A 20,855-nucleotide genomic window follows, 5' to 3' on the forward strand; every position below is an offset into this window, starting at 1 on the left:
AAATATGGGCACGTTATTGCACGGTGTTTTGAGATCATTGGTTACCCGAAAGGTTGGCGTGTTAGAGGAGCAGGCCGTGGTGAACGAGGAGGAGGTCGCGGAGGCTATAATAATATGCAGGGGAGAGGCAATTCTTCTGCAAATATGGCGCAAAATGCGACAACAGACACGAGCACTGATTCCAAAGACAACTATGTGACGGTACCAAAGGAGCAATGGGAAGCATATGTCAATCAAAACAAAGCCTATTCTTCTAATGTGCGGATGAATGGTAAGACGGATAATTATGAATATTGGTTACTCGATTCCGGAGCAACCCATCACATGACAGGTTGTTTCGAAAATTTGTGTAATGTGAAGAACATTAACCCGTGTAGTGTGAGCCTTCCTAATGGAAAAACTGTCATGGCATCAAAAGAGGGTTGCGTGCATTTTGCAGGAGATTTCACTTTGCACAATGTCTTATTTGTGCCTGATTTTCAATGCAATCTCATATCCGTTTTTCAGTTAACTGTTGAGCTTGATTGTGAAATACATTTCACTAATAAAGCTTGTGTCATACAGGACCGCGCAACGAAGAGGACGATTGGTACGGGTGAACAAAAGGGAAGGCTATACCTACTGGAAGGAGGCACGAGACGCACTGCAATGTCGGCTAAGAAGCGTGAGGGTGATGTTGAAATTTGGCATCATAGGCTTGGGCATCCTTCGAGACGGGTAGTCAGTTTATTGCCTTTCGTTAATAATAAACGTGAGAGACACACCATTGCTATTTGTGATATCTGTTTAAAAGCAAAACAAACAAGAGACAAGTTTATTATTAGTGAGAATAAAGCTGCAACAATTTTTGAGCTTGTGCATTGTGATTTATGGGGTGATTACCGTACCCCTTCATCTTGTGGGAGTTATTATTTTCTTACGATCGTTGATGATTTTTCACGAACCGTTTGGGTTTATTTAATCAAAACAAAAAATGAAGTCTCTCAATTATTACGTAATTTTGTTGCTATGGCAAAGCGTCAGTTTAATAAAGATGTCAAAATAGTGCGTACTGACAACGGTACGGAATTCACGTGTTTAAGACCTTATTTTTCTGAACTTGGGATCGTACACCAAACTTCGTGTGTGGGAACCTCACAGCAAAATGGAAGAGTGGAAAGAAAACATCGTCACATTCTTAATGTGGCGAGAGCCTTACGTTTCCAAGCTGGTTTACCAATTGAATTTTGGGGAGAGTGCGTTTTAGCTGCAGGATATCTAATTAATAGAACCCCTTCGGCTATTTTGAATGGCATAACCCCTTATGAGGTATTATTTGGGAAGGCACCTGTATACGATAATTTACGTATTTTTGGATGTCTATGTTATGCGAGACATACACGAAAAGATGGTGACAAGTTTGCGCTACGTAGTCGGAAATGCATTTTTATTGGTTATCCATTCGGAAAGAAAGGTTAGGAAGTATACGATTTGGACTCAAAACAATTTTTTATTTCACGAGATGTGATTTTTGATGAGTCGATTTTCCCTATGCTTTCTGACCATCCCATTCCAGTGAATTCACCTACTGAGAACGTTGAGCATGGTGATCCTGATGATAATGCTGAAATCATTTTGGGCGATGTTAGTACAACAGTTGACGATAACAAACGTCCAGATAAGGTGGTAGAAGGGGATGAAACCGGGGAGGTACAGGAGGAGATAGAGCAGCCCGTTGAGCAGCCACCGTCTGTTGTCCAGTCTGAGTATGGGCGAGGACATCGTCCACATATTCCTTGGTCCAAATACAGCCGTGATGAATACGTCTCAAGTGGTGCTCGTGTTCTCCATACAATCACGCCACATAGCCTTTCCTCAAGTTCCTCGGTACATACGTCCTCTTCAGGTATGCCTTATCCTTTAGCACATGTTTTATCTTGTGATAATTTTTCTATGGCACACCGGGTTTTCATGGGTGCAGTTGATAACTCCGTGGAACCTTCCACATTTCGTGAGGCCATGAAAGATAAACGGTGGCAAGATGCGATGAGTCTTGAGATTGATGCGTTGATTAGAAATGGGACTTGGGATATCGTAGACTTACCACCTGGTAAAAAGGCAATCGGCAATAAATGGGTATACAAGATAAAATTGCGAGCTGATGGGTCCGTTGAGCGGTTCAAAGCACGTCTTGTTGTGCTTGGTAATAGACAAAAGGAGGGGGTGGATTTCTTTGAGACTTTTGCTCCTACTGCAAAGATGGTTACTGTTTGTATCTTCCTTGCAATTGCTGCTGCTCGACAATGGGAATTACATCAAATGGACGTACATAATGCATTTCTTCATGGCGATTTGGAAGAAGAAGTGTATATGAATTTGCCCCGTGGATATTCTGTTGATGCACCAGGTAAAGTTTGTCGTCTTAAAAAGTCCTTATATGGTCTCCGACAGGCTTCCCGTTGTTGGTTTGAAAAACTCACGGCATCCCTGGAAGGTTACGGTTTCGTTCAATGTTTATCTGATTACTCCTTATTTACTTATTTTGCTTCTGGAGTCGAAATATATATCTTGGTCTATGTAGATGACCTCGTCATTGGAGGTAATAATACAGAAGCCATATGTCGCGTAAAGGAGTATCTCAATTCATGTTTCCATATGAAAGATCTCGGAACGTTGAAATATTTCTTGGGTCTTGAAGTTGCGAGAAATTCCACTGGCATTTTTCTTTGTCAACGGAAATATGCCGTAGATATCTTTGCTGAGACGGGTTTGATCGGCGGAAAATCAGCTGCTGTACCCGTTGAACAACAACACAAGCTGGCGTTGGCTATTGATAATGTGCTTACGGCACCAGAGTCTTACCGTCGCTTGGTTGGTCGTCTCATTTATTTAACTAATACCAGGCCGGATTTATCCTATAGCGTGCATATTTTATCCTGTTTCATGCATGAGCCACGAGAGACCCATTGGAATGCAGCACTACGAGTCGTTCGCTATTTGAAAAATAGCCCTGGTCAAAGATTATTGTTCCGTTCCGACTCTTCTCTTAATTTGTCTGTCTACTGTGATGCCGATTACGCGAGTTGTCCTTTGACTCGTCGATCATTGACTGCGTATTTCGTGTTCTTGGGCGCTAGTCCTTTCTCCTGGAAGACGAAAAAACAGCACACAGTGTCCCTGTCTTCCGCTGAATCTGAATATAGAGCTATGGCCGCGGCAACTTGTGAGATCAAATGGTTACGTAGGATTCTCCAGTTCTTTCGGGTCCCTACTAAGAATCCTGCGGTGTTGTATTGCGATAATCAAGCGGCCGTTCATCTTGCACGCAATCCGGTATTTCACGAAAGAAGTAAACATATTGAGATTGATTGTCATTTCGTGCGCGATGCGATACAAGGTGGTTTAATTGCTCCGACATATGTTCACACGTCTGATCAAGTCGCTGACATTCTCACAAAGGCCTTAGGCGTTCGCGAGTTCTCGCACTTGCTTTCCAAGTTGGGCGTTGTTGATCCCCACGCTCCAGCTTGAGGGAGGTATTACGAGATATATTATTTTGATACGGTTTTGATCCTCGTATATTTGTATATCTTTCCATATGGTCATATTACCATATTTCTTCTATTTGATGTCGGCATAGTATATAGGGTTTCGTATATATTGTAACCTATATATAGTCCGTTATGTACACGATATTGACACAGAAATACGAGAATTCTTCTTCCCAATTCGTTTCTCATATCAGCCTTATACAATTTATTTCCTCATACTAATTTTACAGAACAGGGTAAGAAATAGGTAAAATACGACCGAAATCAGAGGCCGAAAAAATTGTAATTTGGGTGAGATTCGCTGAATGCAATTATGGTTCAACTTCCTTGTTCTTCTCATTGAAATTGTTGTTACCCTGGTGAAATGTAGCGAGGATTTTTTCCAACAATAAGGCCTTATTTAGATACCAAAAAAGGAGGGAAAGGGAGGGGGAAGGATGGAAGGGAAAGGAAGGGAAGGGAAAGAAAGGGAGAATGGAGGGGTCGTTTTCCCTCCAAATCTTTCCTATGTTGGAGGGGAAATAATTTGGCTTGAATTTTCCCTCCAAATCCCTCCTCCTCCTCCATCTTGCTAACGAAACAATGAATTTCTCATCCCTCCATATCCTTCAATCCAAACACACCCTAAGGCCTTGTTTGGATAACAAAATAGGAGGGAAAGGGAGGGGAGGGGGAAGGAAGGAAGAGAAAGAGAGGGAATGAGATGTAAGTGTTTTGGATACAATTTCCCTCCAAATCCTATCTATTATAGAGAGATTTTGATTTGTCTTGGATGAGGGAAAATGGATCCCTCCAAATCCTTCCCCCTTCATTTCCCTCCACCCTTATTTGATATCGAAACAAGAAATTTTAATCCCCTACTCTCCCTTTCTTTCTTTTCCCTTCAAATCCCTCAATCCAAGCACACCCTAAGTCTTGTATGAGACGGCCTATGGGCTCTACGTGAAACTAACCCAAATCCTTATGATGATTTAATGTTTCTCATCATGTAATTGGTACCTCTCATAGAAAGACGGTCCAACGAACAAAATTGTGATCAACCAAAGGGACTTCTTCACCTGATTTGCTAAGTTCTAATTTGGAGCATAACTGTTTCTATTTTGATTATTGCAACTAGTTCCATGTGTTTTAGTAATTGAAATTCAATGTCTATCCCCTTCTTCCAGTCTTTATTTTCATCTCCAAGGATACCGTCTTGTAAGGTAAACAAATGACTACTCTAACAAGCCAGAGTTTGTGCCTCAAGGACTCATCTACTATCTGCAATTCAGGCCCTTCTCTGACTCATTTCAACAATAGGTATATTGATGATCATTTTTACTTACAAATTATTTGAATCTTCTATTCATATTGGTCGTTTTCATGTCTGTTGCGTAAGGGAGAGATGATAGGGTTAGAATTTAGAAGTTTTGAGTTTGAGGATGAGACGTTAATGTCATTACTCATGCAGTTATTTCTCAATCTCTGGTCCTCCCACCTGCTACAGGTAGTAGCAGCCGGGTTTTTGTTTTCGTTTTCACAAAATGTGGATATTTTGTTAGAGGATATCTAGGTCTTGAATTTATTATGATACGGAATATAGTACTCCGTATCTCATAAACTTAATGCTTTAGCGATCAAAGGCTGAGTCGAAATTGCAATCTAGCGCTGCGATTATATATTAAAACTGATACTGCCTTCATCCAAAAATAATCTTCTTAGTTGTAAAATGTGCGGAAACCAATTTATATAACTGAATAATTAAAAAGTAGAGAGAAGCGGAACAAACTTTACCAGGAAACCAATAGTTTTTAGTATAAAAAAAAGAAAGTAGATTATTTTGGGACGAATCAAAAAGAAAATTACGAAGATTACTTTGGGACGGAGGGAGTATTCTTATCATGTCATACCTTCTCTGAGGTCTTGCTGGGGGATACAAGTGGTTGCTTATGTCAAATGCACACAAGTCACAAGTATGTCAATTAGTAAGATGGTGCTGCTGAAGAAAGTCAACTCAAACTATGTCAGCGTTTTCCTATATGTTGACTGTATTAAAGAAACGTTTACGTGATGTTATATAGAAGTCTCCATAAGAGGAGGCCTTCAATCTGGCAGAATCATGTACACTTTTTATTAATAGATGGTTTGTGTCCTCAACTTGTAGAGCGTAGACCAGATGGAAATGCCCACAAGCAGCTGTGATTCCTAATTTCCATCTACCTATGTGAAGTTATGAAATGAAGAACAGGTAGTTTGCTCTCTTTATTGGAATGGAAATGTCTTCCCCAGATAAAAGTTTGCTTCGGCTGCTTAAGCATTCAGCTCGCATTGTCATTTTGTGTTCAGTGTATGTATGATTTTTTAGCAAGCAATTAGCAAATGGATAGTTTTCTAATCATTCCATTAGTTTAATAATTTACTCTCATGGCATACTATGAATATGAAATCATTCCATTTTTCTATGGAGCCAAAGATGCATTACTCTTTGATTCAGGACTACGATAGAATAAAGCAAAATGGCTCAATTAAGTGACCGCGCTTCTTTCTATTGTGAATTACCTATCATTCGTTGTAGTTTTTCGACGCAATTTTCATCTTGAGTCATTTGAAACAATCAACACAAGGGTAAGACTGCGTACATCCGACCCCCCCCCCCTACCCCGCAATTTGCGGGAGCCATTGAGGCACTGGAGTAATGTTCTTGTTGTTCTCATGGTGATAAGACTCAAACTAGGTGTCGTAAAAAGCTAGAATTAACCTACCAAATTAACAATTTATAAGCCAAACTATACTCTAGACTACTCTAAATGATAAAGTAATATAGTGCAAGTAAGGGTCGGTCCCAAGAGAAGGTCTTTTAAGCTAAAAACTTGAAATGTAAACTAATGACTACTAAAGACAAAGCTATAGACAAACAATGGTTATTCACAATGGCAAACAATAGAGAGACATGAAAAGGGGGGTTTTTGAGTTGATTGGTGACATGAAACAAAGTAAAATTTGCAAACTTGGTCTAACAAGCAATACAACAAACACTTGGTGATTAAGATGATTCAATAATTAAAAGGACTTGGTGCAATCCTACAAGTTCCAATTTTTCTCAAAGTAAGACTCTTTCCTCTCTAGTTTTCATTTACCCAACAACAATCCTCAAGCAAGTGATTACCACTATCTAAGCCAACAATGATAATCCTACTTAAACTACAAATTCTAACATTAAACCATGTAAGAATTGTAACCAAGAGCATGAAGAACAAAACCAAGAGGGGAGTAAATGGGATATCACAAAGACATGTTTAAACCAACAAATCCTATGATATAATCAATTTCTACTCACAAAGGTTGATACTTTAAACCAAGATAACAACAATTATGAGATGCTTCAACAAGTTATTACAAAAGCAAGCAACTTTGCAACAACAAGCAATAGATGAATGTAAAAGAGGCAAGGGTAATTACTTCTCACAACAAAACATTCATCATGTCATTAAAACTTAGAAATTGAAATAAATGAAAGAGTAGAGATTAAGGAGTCAATACAATGATAAAGATGGAAACTTGCAATGGATTACACCAAGTAGGGAAAGATTAGCCTTCCATAGTCTTCAAAACCCAAAGAAATAAAGAAAGATTACAACTTTGCATCCAAAATAAAGTGTTCTTCTACTACAAGTTTTCTAGAGATTATTCAATAATTAGATGATAACTAGGTCTTCAAACATGAGGGGTATATATATGGGTGCACTCCCTTCTAGGTTAAAAACCTCAAAACAAGCCCAAAAACACGGAAATGTTTACTTAAGCCCGTGTTTAAAAACAGATTTGCGCAGGCTCCTCTAAAGTCGGCGCAGGCTGCGCAGGCTGCGCAATTCGCCCCAGCTCGGGAGTCAGCTTCAAACTTCTCAAGTCTTTCTTCCTTCTTTACTTTCCAAGCTTCACTCCTCCTTCTTCCAGCTGGTTTCTAGGCTACATGGGAGCTCCTTGCTGCTTGTCTTAACCTTTGAAAGGGTGCTCTATGCCTCTCGGGTTCCATTCATGAAGATCAATCGTTCAACCGAGGTGAATTACACAAGTTCAACCACATCAACCTCTATGCCAAGTGCTAGGAAAAACATACTAAAAGACCCATATTAAAAGACACGAGGGCGATAAAATCACCCTCTTAGACCGACACAAAACGTTACTATCAAACTCCCCCACACTTAGACTTTTGCTAGTCCCGAGCAAAACCCGAAACAAGCAATCACGAAGTCTACAAGAGAGTGTAGGAGTGAATGACCACTCTTCCCTTTCCACGACCTTCTTATATCTCCCTCTTTGACAACCACCTATGAAAGAAAAAAAATAAAGACTCAAAGTTGACACACACTCTCTCTTCTCTCACGCGCCCTCCTTATGTCATCCCTCTTAACAAGACACAACACACCTCCTTCTCCGACTCATCACGCAACTCCACCCTTCTTATATCGCCCAAAAAGTAATGGTCACTCTTGCCTTATCCCAAGGCAATAGCAAAGTGACCCACACATCCTCCTATCGATCACAAATCATCACTACTTATAACACCCCCTTATCACTCCATATAAAAGTAAGATCATGCTACTTGGTTGGCCAAACACCCTTAAGAATCAACAACTCAAGTAGCCAATCGGAAAATCCACCAATTTGAAATAAATTTTGTGACACAAAAGAAAATTAAGTCCTAGAACTAGCCTCCTTCCTTGACCCTCCTTATCACTCCCTTCTTGTCCCTCCATCTTTTTGGTGTTGCATTTTTCAATTTTTCGATTTTTTTGTTTGAAAATCCCTCATTTTGCCTAAGGTGCCCTTTCGGGTTTTCACCTTAGCTTTTTCCTTTCCTCTCATCGGTGGCTCGCAACTCGATTCTTCATTTTGCCCGGAATGCCCTTTCGGGTTTTCATTCCGTCCTCGGCCACCTTTCCCAATCTTGCCTAGGCGCCCACCCTTGTGGGTTTTCACCTAGCCGGGATTTTCAATTTTTTTTTTTTTTTTTTTTTTTTTAACATACATTCAATGGAAAGAAATGTACATATATTACAATTTCAATCATCTTACTCCCCCACACTTAGATTCCACATTGTCCTCAATGTGGAGGAGTACCCTCATCCTCTCAAGGTTGGTAGTTGGAGGGACCCGAGCCTTCCCCTTGCTCATATGTCCCTTGATCTCTTCTTCTTCTTCCTCTTGCTTGCCTCACTCTCTTGGCCCTCTCATAGGCCTCCTCAACTTGTGGCTCCGTGATGGTTGGTTGGTAGGTGGGGTCATTTGGATGGAGGGTCATGCCGAAAAGGCCACGGATAAGCCCAAAAGAATCTTCATGAGCTTGAGCATCTTCATAAGAGTCTTCAACATATTGGTGGTGACGCTCATTTTGCACCCCGAATTGTTGAGTCGCTTGCTCTCTCCATTCATTTTGGGCCTTCCACATGGCTTGTTGCTCTTCCATGTACTTGGCTTGTTGTTGTTGCCAAGCATAGGCCTCATCTTGCCTCTTAGCCATCTCTCGAAGCATCTTCATTTGGGCTCTTTCGGCCTCCGCACTCAACTTTTGGTGCTCCATACTAGCGACCCTCCATTGATCCAAACTCTCAAGCCTTGGCGTTTGTTGTTGTTGCCATGCATGAGAGCTATCAACTCTCCCACTAATTGCCTCCAAAGTTCCCCGGGTCTCCGTGAAGTAATTAAACATTTGTTGTTGCTATGGGGCGATTGGTGGAGTAGAGCTTGTCCCCGCCTCAAACATTGGTGTGTCATGGATGGGCGGGTCACGCTCTATGTTCCGAATCTCCCTCTCTTCTTCACTATCAAGGTGAACAACCGGGGGTGGTTCGACCCTTCTCCGTTGTGCCGCTCTTTGCTCCGGCGTGTCGGGCGGGCAAAAGAAATGAATGGCACGGGTACCATGAGGAATTGGGTCATTCTTTGGTAGAACCATGTAGGGAGCTTTCCCCACTCCCAACCAATTGCATTGAAAATTTTGTTTATCTAAGACCTTGATCATATGTGTCTCCTCAAGGCCATGGGTGTTATAAAAATGATTTCCCCCAACGGAGAGTTGGTCATCCGATGTTGAGCCCACAAATTTCTCTACAAAAAGGGTGATTAAACCCCCACTATTTATGTTACCTCCCCTCCTCTTCTTATGTTTCAAACAAGAATCAACAAATAGCCTTGCCCAATCCGGCACACCACTCCCCTCCGGGAGCATAGCCCACATGCACTCCCTCACCGCATCGCTAACTTTTGTTGGCTCCCCCATGGAGAAGAACCAACAAGCCAAACATCTTGTCAAAAGGCGGATTGCGGGATTGGTGATGGCGGAAAGCTTGTCATTGTGATCTTGAGCTTTCCTTCCCGTGAGGTGACACCACACCTCATTAAGCTTGCCCTTGGGTGGGTTGACCGGGGAGGGCGGTTTTGTGATTCTCAAAATCTCTCTTACCTCATCAAAAGAAATCGAATGCCACACTTTATGAAGACGGAAATTCACTCTCTCATTCGCCCCCTCCCCCGTTTTGGAGATGGTGGACAAGAATTCATAAGTAAAAGAGCGGTAGGTGTCATCATGAAGGTCCATGTATTGCTCTAATCCTACCCGACTCAAGAGTTGAAAAGTGATTTCCTCTATTCCTAGTTCTTGAAGAGTGTCACGGTGGAGGAATTTGGTGATGGGGACGGGGTTTTCTTTTTCAAGTTTTGCAAAGATTTTCTTTTGTTCCGCATTTAGACCCTCATTCCCGTTAAACACCTTGGGGTTACTTCCCTCCCCTTGTTGAGCTTTTCTCTTACCGAAAACCATGGTTCCTAGCAAGCAAGAGTACCAAAAAGACCAACAAAAACACTCAAAACAGTTTTGCTCTCGTTGAGGCAATTCAACAAACACCTTCAAGGCACAAATTCAAGAAGGTGGGATTAAGTGATGTTTGTTGAATACCTCTTCCCTTTCTCAGAAAACAAGTTTATCCCAGCAATTAAAGACAACAATCAATCAAAATTATCCAAAAATTCAATGTAAAAACACCAAATCCCGGATTAAAGCAAAGTAAGTAAAGCAAAAGATTGGAAAAGTTGTTATACCTCCCCGAATCCACTTAAAATGCTAGTTGATTGAAGTATAATGCTAAAAACCCTTCCAAGAATGCTCCAATTACCCAGAAATCTTTTGAAACAAACTTGAATCCACAATTTGCAAGGTTAGGGTTTGGGATAAAATTGGGGAAAATCATAAATTTGAAAGGTAAAGTGAGTATTTGAGTTGTTGGGTTGGGTTGAGAGGTGATTGTGATGAAAGGAAGGAGTTTGTTGAAGGTTTGATGGTGGATTTTGATGAAGGTTGATGAAGTTTGAGTTGGGAAATTGGGAGTGGAAGGTATAATGTGTCGAAATGAATGAATGAAAGTGGATTTTTGGTTTGTAAAAAGCTCCTTCTAAATCCGTGTTTGCTACTGCCAGTGCGCATTTTAATGCAAGCAGTGCGCCATATATTGCGCAGTGCGCTTTTGGCGGCGCGCTTGCGCTTCTGCGGGTTGTCGAGTAAAAACTTGCCATCAACTTTTTCTTTGTGGGGATTCTTGGCCTTCCTTTCGTGCTTTTCCTTCATTTGACTCGTCTAGATGGTGTCCCGAGTCATTTCACTTCCCAATACGACTTGGGCACGCTTCCCAAGGAGCTTCATCCTACGTCCTTCAAACACTTCAACAAACTTTCAAAAGAATCCATAATGCATGCTTCTAAAACGCGTTAAGAGTAAATAAATTGACAAGAAAGCGGTAAATTCTATGCTACAAAGAGGGAATATTTACAAAAGTTGCCGTATGTTTAACGTCGATGGCTCGACAAAGTGCTTCTCACGCTTAAGCTTGGTAAACGGGGTCTTCCAAGGTGACTTGTTCAACAATTTGTGCTTCCATGCCTTCATGATACTCTTTAAGCCGTTGACCATTCACCTTGATTGTCTTTCCCGTGCTCGGGTTCTCAACTTCTACCGCTCCATGAGGATGGACCTTGCTCACAATGAACGGTCCAACCCATCTTGATCTTAGCTTCCCGGAGAACAACTTTAACCGATTTTGGAACACAAGAACTTTGGTGCCTTCTTTGAAAACCCGTCGACTTATCATTCGATCATGCCATATTCTAGCTTTCTCTTTGTATATGGCGGCATTATCATAAGAGTCAAGACGGATTTCTTCAATTTCTTGAAGTTGAAGCTTCCGATGGAGCCCCGCATCATCAATGCTTTGGTTGAAGGATTTGATGGTCCAATAGGCCTTATGCTCCACTTCCAAAGGAAGGTGACATGCCTTCCCATAAATGAGTCGGTATGGGGACATACCAATGGGTGTCTTATAGGCGGTGCGGTATGCCCAAAGAGCATCATTCAACCTTTGACTCCAATCTTTCCTATCGGGGTTCACTGTTTTTTGTAAGATGCTCTTGATCTCCCGATTGGAAACTTCCGCTTGCCCATTGGTTGGTGGGTGATAGGCGGTGGAGACTTTGTGCACGACCCCGTACCTCTTTAGCAATACCTCCAAAATCCTATTGCAAAAATGAGTTCCCCGGTCACTTATCAACGCCCTAGGATAGCCGAACCTTGAGAAAATGTTATTGTGAACAAAGCTAGAAACCGTCCTTGCGTCATCATTTCGAGTGGGTATAGCCTCGACCCATTTTGAGACGTAGTCCACCGCTAAAAGGATGTAAAGATACCCATCCGACTTGGGGAATGGACCCATGAAGTCTATCCCCCACACATCGAAAATCTCCAAATAGAGCATTGGTTGTTGGGGCATTTCGTTTCGTCGCGATATGTTGCCAACCCGTTGGCATTTGTCACAAGTGTTGACGAAAACGTGAGCATCTTTAAACAATTTGGGCCAATAGAACCCGCACTCAAGGATTTTACGTGCCGTTCTATGAGGCCCAAAGTGACCCCCACAAGCGTACTCATGACAATGTTTTAGGATGGATGGGATTTCTACATCCGGAACACAACGTCGGATGACTTGGTCTTGACACATTTTCCATAGATACGGCTCATCCCATATATAGAATCTAGAATCGGACTTGATCTTGTTCCTTTGACTAGATGAAAGTGAGGTGGGAAACTTCTTGGTGACCATGTAATTGACAAGGTTGGCATACCAAGGCTCAACGGCCTTTATGGAATAAAGGTATTCATGTGGTAAGCTACCGTCAACTACCCCCATAGTCTTCACGAGATCGTCATTGATGTGAAGCCTACTCAAATGGTCGGCCACCACATTAGCACTCCCTTGCTTGTCCTTGATCTCTATGTCAAACTCGCTCAACAAAAGCACCCATCTCATGAGCCTTGCCTTGGTGTCTTTCTTGTCTACAAGTTGCCTTATAGACTTGTGATCGGTATAGATGATGACCTTTGCACCCAAGAGATAAGCCCGGAATTTTTCAATGGCATAAACCACCGCTAAAAATTCCTTTTCCGTGACGGTGTAGTTTCGTTGAGCATCATTCAAGAGTGAAGAAGCATATTGGATCACATATGAAGCTTTGTCATCTTTTTGTCCCAATACGGCTCCAATGGCAAAATCGCTTGCATCGGTCATGATTTCAAAAGGCCGATCCCACTTGGGTCCTTGAATGATTGGGGCTGATATAAGTCTCTCCTTCAACAAGTCAAATGCTTCCCTACAATGATCATCAAACACGAACTCCACATCCTTGTGCAAAAGTTTGCACAAGGGGTTAGCTATTTTGGAGAAATCCTTAATAAACCTTTGATAAAAACCCGCGTGTCCTAAGAACGACCTCACGTCTCGAGTATTAGATGGATACGGTAAGGTTTTAATCACATCCACCTTTGCCGTATCCACCTCAATCCCTCTTTTCGACACTATGTGTCCTAACACGATTCCGCTACTCACCAAGAAGTGACACTTTTCAGAATTTAAAACGAGGTGAGAGTCTATGCACCGTGATAGGACCATAGCGAGATGGTCTAGACACGAGTCAAATGAGTCCCCATGGATGGTGAAGTCATCCATGAAGACTTCCAAAATGCGCTCCACATAGTCCGAGAAAATGCTCATCATGCATCGTTGGAAAGTGCCGGGGGCATTGCACAATCCAAAGGGCATGCGGCGGTAAGCATACGTACCAAATGGGCAAGTGAATGTTGTTTTGGATTGATCCTCCGGGTGAATGGGGATTTGAAAATACCCGGAATACCCATCCAAAAAACAATAGTACTCTTTCCCACCTAACCTCTCTAGCATTTGATCTAGAAAGGGTAGGGGGAAATGGTTCTTCCAAGTGACTTGGTTTAGGCGGCGATAATCAATACACACCCTCCATCCCGTTTGTAAACGGGTGGGGATCAATGCCCCTTGAGGGTTTTTGACTACCGTCACCCCTCCCTTCTTTGGCACAACTTGAGTAGGACTTACCCATTGGGAGTCACTAATTGGAAAGATAATACCCATTTGGAGAAGTTTGATAACTTCTTCCTTGACAACTTCCATCATAGGTGGATTAAGCCTCCGTTGTGGTTGCCGAACGGGTTTTGCATCCTTTTCCAATCGAATTTTGTGCATACAAGTGCTTGGGCTTATCCCCTTGATATCCGCGATGCTCCATCCAAATGCTTCTTTGTACTTATGCAAAACATCCACCAATCTCCTTTCTTGATCACCCTCAAGTTGGTTTGAAATTATGAGGGGTAGAGTGTTATTTGCCCCAAGAAAGACATATTTCAAATGGTCGGGGAGTGGTTTTAGATCGGGGGTGGGTGGCTTAATGATGGATGGAAGTGGTCTTTCAAGGGAAGCCTCTAGAGGAAGAAATTTAGCTTGATAGTCATAAGAGGAGGAAGAAAAACAATCTTTGGTGGAGCTGGGAACTGCGCAGGCTGCGCTGGTGAGCTGCGCAGGCTGCGCCGAACTGCGCAGGCTGCGCCCTGGCTCGGGATGTCCTCCTCAATTTCCTTCATTTCATTTTCTTCCTTTGATTCTTCTAGTGGTTCTTCTTTTTCCAATGCTTCTATATTTTCCTGCACATCATGAGACAACAAAAACCGCAATCCTTCCTTCTCGACATTGTTAGTGAGGGCTACCTCGAGTGGGTCCCTTTGACTTATTTGGTAAACTCGATTTGCCAAATGTTCAATTTTATCAAGAAAGTAACAACAACTCAAATCATCGGTCTTTTTTATCGTCTCATACACATTGTATTTCAAAACTTTCCCTTCAAATTCCATGGTCAAAGTTCCATCATACATATCAAGCTTGGTTTTGGATGTTCTCAAGAAAGGCCTCCCTAACAAGAGGGGTGTAGCCTTAGAGTCCGGTTCCATATCCAAAACATAAAAATCGGCCGGAAATATGAACTTATCAACCTCGACCAATACATCTTCTACAAGACCCTTAGGGTGAATTGTGGAACGATCCGCCAATTGGATCACAACATTGGTCCGAGACAAGGGAGGCAATTCTAAGGTCTCATAAATGGAGTGAGGCGTGACATTAATAGAGGACCCCGAGTCTAGCATAGCTCTAGCAAAGGCTTTGCCTCCAATGGAGCACGGTATAGTTAGCATACCCGAATCATCGCACTTTTTGGGAAGATTTTGTTTGAAAATTGCCGAGACATGCCTACTAACCGTGACTCTTTCAACTCCTTTCCTTGGCTTCCGTTTAGGGGTGCAAAGTTCTTTGAGAAACTTTGCATACCTAGGAACGGTGTTAATGATAGTAAAAAGAGGGATGTTGACCTCACATTTCTTAAAAGTCTCATAAAGATCGGTGTCTTTATCAAACTTCTTGGGACTTGTGAGGGCACTAGGAAATGGTACCTCCGGTTCATACTCTTGTTCAATCTCTTTGAGTTGATCCGTTGTGTTGGTGCTTCCCTCCTTTCCCTTGTCAATGCTCCAAGGACTCTTTTCTTTTTCCTCATTAGCTTTTGAAGATGATCCTTTCTCTTGTTCAACCACAAGCTCTTCTTCAATTTGCTCTTCAATGTCAATAACCCTTTCTTGTGACTTGCCCCTTCTCTTCTTCTTGGGAGGGGATTCTAAGGTTCTCCCCTTCCTCAATGTCATGGCACTAGCATTTTCTCTAGGAGGAAATGTAGTGGAAGGAATAGAAGTTGAGGTTCTTTGATTCTTCTTGGCAAGTTCTTGAGCAATTTGGCCAAGTTGGACTTCAAGGTTGGCAACCTTGGCATCACTAACATTCTTGTCGGCATCAATTTTGTCAAGCCTCTTGTTCGTTTTGACTTGCTCTTGCAAAATGGTCTTAAGCAAGTCTTGAACACTTGGTTCCTTTTGAGAGTTGTTTTTGTTACCTTGATTGCCAAATTGGGATGATTGACCTTGGTTTTGGTTTCTACCTTGGTTGTTGAAATTCCCATTCCTATTTCCTTCTTGATTGAAATTCCCATTCCTATTCCCTTGAGAGTTTGAACCTTGACCTTGTCGGGAATTTTGGTCCCTCAAGTGGTTGAATTGACCATTCACAAAACTCTTTGAGGTGTCACCACCCCAACCAAGTCTAGGGTTGTCTCTACTCCCAACATTGTAATTGTTGCCACTAGGGTCATAATTGTAGTATCCTCCTTCGGAAGGATTCCTAGCATTGTAATTTCCATACCCCATTGCACTTACATTCTCCACTCCAATTCCTTCTTCAATCATGATGGGGCAATTTTCCTCCAAATGAGGACCTTGACAATAGTTGCATTCCACTTTGTTCCCCCTTCCCCCATCCTTGTTTGGATTGTTCACTATCATATTCTTCACCAAGTGAGTCAAATCATTCACACTTTACTCAAGGTTTTGATTTGATGAAGAAGAAGAGGTTTCCATTGAAGAAGTATTTTTTGTCCCCCTTTGAGTTCTTCCATAATTCCTTGTAGTAGAAGCAAGTCTCTCAATGATTTCCTTGGCATCCACTATGGAAAAATTTTCCAACCCTCCTCCGGTAGCGGAATTGACCATTCTTTGATCATCTTGGCTTAGCCCTTCATAGAAGTTCACAAGAAGATCATCATCGCTCAACCCGTGGTAAGGGCATTGAGCTACCAACTTTTTAAACCTCTCCCAATACTCATACATGGTTTCACCATTGAGGTCTTGTTCTATGGTAGTAATGGCCTTCTTGGCACGGTTGTGACGGGCATCGGGGTAGTACTTATCAAGAAAAGCCGCCTTCATTGCCTTCCAAGTTGTTATAGATCCCGGTTCAAGATAAAAGAGCCAATCTTTGGCCGAATCCAACAAAGAAAATGGGAAGGACCATAGTTTGAATTTATCTTCCGTCACCCCATTCGGAATAGCACCTTCACACATCATGTGAAATTCCGAAAGGTGGCGATTTGGGTCATTCCCCGCATGGCCATGGAACTTAGGCAAGTTATGGATAAAGAAGCCTTTGAGTTCGAAATTTGCATTGGCTCCAAGAGGGGGATAGGTGATACACAAGGGTTGCTCATCATAATTCCTTGCTCGTATCTCCCGGATGGTTCTTGTATCATTCGCCATATGGGGATACTCTACTTCAATTGGATTTACTTCAATAGGTTCTTCAAAAGGTTCTTCTAAAGGTGCTTCTAAAGGTGCTTCTTCTACTCTATGTTCTCTTTGTGCTCTTTGGTACCAAGGGTTGGTAAATAACCACGAATATGCTCCAAAAGCGTCCTCTTCCACGGGGGTTGATTCATCGTGTTGTGGAGAACTAAACATAAACCTTCGCACTACACACACAAGTTAGAACTTCCAATTACTTCTAACAACAAGAGGAGTAATAAAACAACTAAGCATAAATTCACAAACTCAAGTTCTAGCTATGTTGCCCTTCCCCGGCAACGGCGCCAAAATTTGATAAGACTCAAACTAGGTGTCGTAAAAAGCTAGAATTAACCTACCAAATTAACAATTTATAAGCCAAACTATACTCTAGACTACTCTAAATGATAAAGTAATATAGTGCAAGTAAGGGTCGGTCCCAAGAGAAGGTCTTTTAAGCTAAAAACTTGAAATGTAAACTAATGACTACTAAAGACAAAGCTATAGACAAACAATGGTTATTCACAATGGCAAACAATAGAGAGACATGAAAATGGGGGTTTTTGAGTTGATTGGTGACATGAAACAAAGTAAAATTTGCAAACTTGGTCTAACAAGCAATACAACAAACACTTGGTGATTAAGATGATTCAATAATTAAAAGGACTTGGTGCAATCCTACAAGTTCCAATTTTTCTCAAAGTAAGACTCTTTCCTCTCTAGTTTTCATTTACCCAACAACAATCCTCAAGCAAGTGATTACCACTATCTAAGCCAACAATGATAATCCTACTTAAACTACAAATTCTAACATTAAACCATGTAAGAATTGTAACCAAGAGCATGAAGAACAAAACCAAGAGGGGAGTAAATGGGATATCACAAAGACATGTTTAAACCAACAAATCCTATGATATAATCAATTTCTACTAACAAAGGTTGATACTTTAAACCAAGATAACAACAATTATGAGATGCTTCAACAAGTTATTACAAAAGCAAGCAACTTTGCAACAACAAGCAATAGATGAATGTAAAAGAGGCAAGGGTAATTACTTCTCACAACAAAACATTCATCATGTCATTAAAACTTAGAAATTGAAATAAATGAAAGAGTAGAGATTAAGGAGTCAATACAATGATAAAGATGGAAACTTGCAATGGATTACACCAAGTAGGGAAGGATTAGCCTTCCATAGTCTTCAAAACCCAAAGAAATAAAGAAAGATTACAACTTTGCATCCAAAATAAAGTGTTCTTCTACTACAAGTTTTCTAGAGATTATTCAATAATTAGATGATAACTAGGTCTTCAAACATGAGGGGTATATATATGGGTGCACTCCCTTCTAGGTTAAAAACCTCAAAACAAGCCCAAAAACACGGAAATGTTTACTTAAGCCCGTGTTTAAAAACAGATTTGCGCAGGCTCCTCTGAAGTCGGCGCAGGCGCGCATCTCGCGCAGTCGCGCAATTCTTGGCGCAGGCTGCGCCCCAGCTCGGGAGTCAGCTTCAAACTTCTCAAGTCTTTCTTCCTTCTTTACTTTCCAAGCTTCACTCCTCCTTCTTCCAGCTGGTTTCTAGGCTACATGGGAGCTCCTTGCTGCTTGTCTTAACCTTTGAAAGGGTACTCTATGCCTCTCGGGTTCCATTCATGAAGATCAATCGTTCAACCGAGGTGAATTACACAAGTTCAACCACATCAACCTCTATGCCAAGTGCTAGGAAAAACATACTAAAAGACCAAATCACCCTCTTAGACCGACACAAAACGTTACTATCACATGGCATAAAAATAAGTTTATTTTAGCCTTGATCTAGTAATTGGTTGTCGTGGACTCGTGGCTTAATCTCGACCGTACCATAATGTGACTGATACCGCTTCAAATTGAGGTCGCTGTTAGCCTCAATGTTTGAAACCCTTACCAAGTGGTCTCATTGTGGTGTCCACGGCCTAGATATAACAATGTATAGGTGTAGTATCTGTTATTCAGGGAAGGCTCGAGGCTTTGAGTAACTGAATGGAAACTTCTGACTTGCGTTGACTCTGGTCATCAATAGCTCTTGAAGCCTCAACAGTTAAAACTAGCTAATTTGGAAGCACATTGTTGGAGCTGTGAATATCTGATAACTTTCTGTGAGATGTTCGGTTAGAGACTGATGTGGAGATGCAAACACAGTTTACCATAGTAGACTGCTAGTCAATGCAGTACGTATTATAGGAACAGCTTGTGACATATGTGTTGTAAATTTTGCAGCCACATTTCTGATGTTCTGTTTTATCTGAACTGTATGTTTTAACTCTGCAAGTTGCATGAAGTTCATATTTTAAGGACTGTTAAAAGTATACATCATTATTTGTCTGTCATAATTTTAGGACAAGTGTGGATGATATAAAGTCTACAAGATTGATTACAGCCATTAAAACCCCTTATCTACCAGAAGGACGATTCGATCTAGAGGCTTATGACGCATTAGTGAATATGCAGATAGATAACGGTGCTGAAGGCGTAATCGTTGGTGGAACAACTGGTGAAGGGCAATTAATGAGCTGGGATGAGCACATCATGCTTATTGGTCATACTGTCAACTGTTTTGGTACCAACATTAAGGTGATAGGGAACACAGGGAGTAACTCAACCCGAGAAGCAATTCATGCAACCGAGCAAGGGTTTGCTGTAGGAATGCACGCTGCTCTTCACATAAACCCTTACTATGGCAAGACCTCCAAGGAAGGTTTGATGGCTCACTTCCAAAGTGTGCTATCTATGTGTCCCACCATCATATACAACGTAATGGGGAGCCGGTGCACAACTAACCACTCTTCAAGCCCAACGGGCATTTGAGTGAGGGAGCGTAATAGGAATATTTATAATAGTTGGGCCTCAACCATCACCTTAAGGTTTTGGTTGAGATAGTACATCTATCACAACGTGCCATCGAGAACAGGTCAAGACATTCCTCCGCGTGCTATTCATTCTTTAGCCAAAAATGTTAACTTGGCTGGTGTTAAAGAATGTGTCGGAAATGACCGGATTAAACAATACACGGACAATGGCATTGTGGTTTGGACAGGGAATGATGATCAGTGTCATGATTCTAGACGGTCATGTGGGGCCACCGGAGTTATCTCGGTTACGAGCAATTTGGTTCCCGGATTAATGCGCCAACTTATGTTTGAGGGCAAGAATCCGGGTCTTAATTCCAAGCTTATGCCTTTGATGGAGTGGTTGTTTAAGGAGCCTAACCCAATTGGTTTAAATACAGCTTTAGCTCAACTTGGTGTGGCAAGACCTGTATTCCGGTTACCTTATGTACCTCTTCCGTTGGAGAAGAGAATCGAGTTTGTGCGTATAGTGAAAGAAATCGGACGAGAAAATTTTGTTGGCAATACAGACGTCGAGGTCCTTGATGATGATGATTTCATCTTGATTGGGAGGTATTGAAGTCTTAGCACAGGTATGCAATTGCTAAACTCGTACTGTTTTTTTCTGTTTGTGGTGACTTGCAGTTGCCTGAATGTTTCGAGGAATGTGCGGTTTAAGTCATATACATTTAATTTAAATTTATTTGATACGTGAATTTTTAATACGAGTATTCCAAAGGACAATTTGTTAATTCTATAGCCTGTATGTAACTTGATAAAGTGAATGGTAAAAGAAAGTCATAGACAGCAGGAGAGGGACTTGTCTAGTATGGAGTACTAGTACTAGTTAATGAAGAGGAAACCTTGTTTAGTCTGGTTATTGTCTCAATTTGAGTCGAGTCTCGACCTGAGAG

At 41.6% G+C, this 20,855-nt stretch overlaps 1 pseudogene; it reads left to right on the plus strand.

Moving 5' to 3' along the window:
- LOC141621881 (4-hydroxy-tetrahydrodipicolinate synthase, chloroplastic-like) overlaps window positions 1-20,585 on the plus strand; it is a 44,584-nt pseudogene extending 23,999 nt beyond the window's left edge.
- The last annotated feature ends 270 nt before the right edge of the window (window positions 20,586-20,855 follow it).

This window comes from Silene latifolia, chromosome X (assembly GCF_048544455.1).
Source record: "Silene latifolia isolate original U9 population chromosome X, ASM4854445v1, whole genome shotgun sequence".
Lineage (NCBI taxonomy): Eukaryota > Viridiplantae > Streptophyta > Magnoliopsida > Caryophyllales > Caryophyllaceae > Silene > Silene latifolia.